Source organism: Mixophyes fleayi, chromosome 12 (assembly GCF_038048845.1).
Source record: "Mixophyes fleayi isolate aMixFle1 chromosome 12, aMixFle1.hap1, whole genome shotgun sequence".
Classification (NCBI taxonomy): domain Eukaryota; kingdom Metazoa; phylum Chordata; class Amphibia; order Anura; family Limnodynastidae; genus Mixophyes; species Mixophyes fleayi.
This window is the reverse complement of record NC_134413.1, coordinates 8,393,135-8,395,634: the sequence shown is the minus strand read 5'-3', so window position 1 is coordinate 8,395,634 and position 2,500 is coordinate 8,393,135.

Below are 2,500 nucleotides of genomic sequence, written 5' to 3'. Positions count from 1 at the left end.
GTGTGTATAAATGTGTGTATAAATGTGTATGTGAGTGTATAAATGTGTATGTGAGTGTGTGTATAAATGTGTGTGTGTGTGTGTATAAATGTGTGTGTGTGTATAAATGTGTAAGTGTGTGTATAAATGTGTGTGAGTGTGTATAAATGTGTGTGAGTGTGTGTATAAATGTGTGTGTGTATAAATGTGTGTGTGTGTATGAGTGTGTATAAATGTGTGTGTGTGTATAAATGTGTGTGTGTGTGTGTGTGTGTATAAATGTGTGTGTGTATAAATGTGTGTGTGTGTGTATAAATGTGTGTGTGTGTATAAATGTGTGTGTGAGTGTGTGTATAAATGTGTATGTGAGTGTGTGTATAAATGTGTATGTGAGTGTGTGTATAAATGTGTATGTGTATAAATGTGTATGTGTATGTGAGTGTGTGTATAAATGTGTATGTGAGTGTGTGTATAAATGTGTATGTGAGTGTGTGTATAATGTGTATGTGAGTGTGTGTATAAATGTGTATGTGAGTGTGTGTATAATTGTGTGTGTGTATAAATGTGTATGTGAGTGTGTGTATATAATGTGTGTGTATAAATGTGTGTGTGTGTGTGTGTGTGTGTGTGTGTGTATAAATGTGTGTGTGTATAAATGTGTGTGTGTATAAATGTGTATGAGTGTGTGTATAAATGTGAGTGTGTATAATGTGTGTGTATAAATGTGTATGTGAGTGTGTGTGTATAAACGTGTGAGTTTGTGTATAAATGTGTGTGTATAAATGTGTATGTGAGTGTATAAATGTGTATGTGAGTGTGTGTATAATGTGTGTGTATAAATGTGTATGTGAGTGTATAAATGTGTATGTGAGTGTGTAATAAATGTGTGTGTGTATAAATGTGTGTGTGTGTGTATAAATGTGTAAGTGTGTGTATAAATGTGTGTGAGTGTGTATAAATGTGTGTGTGTATAAATGTGTGTGTGTATAATGTGTGTGTGTATAAATGTGTGTGTGAGTGTGTATAAATGTGAGTGTGTGTATAATGTGTGGTGTATAAATGTGTGTGGTGTATAATGGTGTGTGTGGGGTGTATAAATGTGTGTGTGTGGATAAATGTGTATGTGAGTGTGTGTGTGATAAATGTGTATGTGGTGGATGTGAGTGTAGTGGTTTATATGTGTATGTGAGGTGGGTTTAATGGTGTTTGTGTGATGGGGGAGTGTATAATGTGTATGTGAGTGTGTGTATTATTGGGGGTGGTGTGTGGGTGGTGTGATAATGGTGGGTGGTGTTGGGGTTGTTTTGGGGGTGTTGGTGGGGGGGGTTGTTTGGGGTGGGTGGGGGGGGTGTATGTGGAGGTGGTGTAGGGGGAGGTGTATTGGGGTGGGGTGTAGGGTTGGTGAGGGTGGTGTGTTAGGGGGGGTGTGATGGGGGGTGATAGGGGGTGTGGGGTGTGTGGGTGGTGATTGGGGGGGGTGTTTGGGGTGGGGGGTGGGATTTTGGTGGGGGGGTGTTAGGTGGGGTGGGGGGGGGTGTTAGGGGGGGTGGGTGGGGGGGTGGGGGGGGTGTTTGGGGTGGGGGGGGTGTTAGGGGGGGGGGGTGTTTGGGGGGGTGGGGGGGTTAGGGTGGGGGTGTTAGGGGGGGGGTGTTTGGGGGTGGTGTGGGGTGGGGAGTTTGGGGTGGGTGGGGGTGTTTGGGGGGGGGTATGGGGGGTGTTTGGGTGGGGGGGTGTTTGGGGGGGGGGGGGGTGTTAGGGGGGGGGTGGGGTGGTGGGGGTTGGGGTGGGGGGGGGGTGTTTGGGGGTGGGGGGTGTTTGGGGGGGGGGGGTGTTTGGGGGGGGGGGGGTGTTTGGGGGTTGGGGGGGTGTTTGGGGGGGTGGGGGGTGTTTGGGGGGGTGGGGGGTGTTGGGGGGGGGTGGGGGGGGTGTTTGGGGGGGGGGGGGGTGTTTGGGGGGGGGGGGTGTTTGGGGGGGGGGGTGTTTGGGGGGGGGGTGGGGGGGTGTTTGGGGGGGGGGGGTGTTTGGGGTGGGGTGGGGGGGGTGTTTGGGGTGGGGGGGGTGGGGGGGGTGTTTGGGGTGGGGTGGGGGGGTGTTTGGGGTGGGGGGGGGTGGGGGGGTGTTTGGGGTGGGGTGGGGGGGGTGTTTGGGGTGGGGTGGGGGGGGTGTTTGGGGGTGGGGTGGGGGGGGTGTTTGGGGGTGGGGTGGGGGGGGTGTTTGGGGGTGGGGTGGGGGGGTGTTTGGGGGTGGTGGGGGGGGTGTTTGGGGGTGGGGTGGGGGGGGTGTTTGGGGGGGGGGGTGTTTGGGGGTGGGGTGGGGGGGGTGTAGATATGGAGGGGGGGTGAGAGAGAGGGGAAGAAGAAGAAGGGGGGGGGGGGGTGTGTGTGTATAATGTAGGGGTGGTGTAATATATAGATATGTATATGGGTGTATATATATATGGGTGTATATATAGATATGTATATGGGTGTATATATAGATGTATATGGGTGTAATATATAGATATGTATATGGGTGTATATAT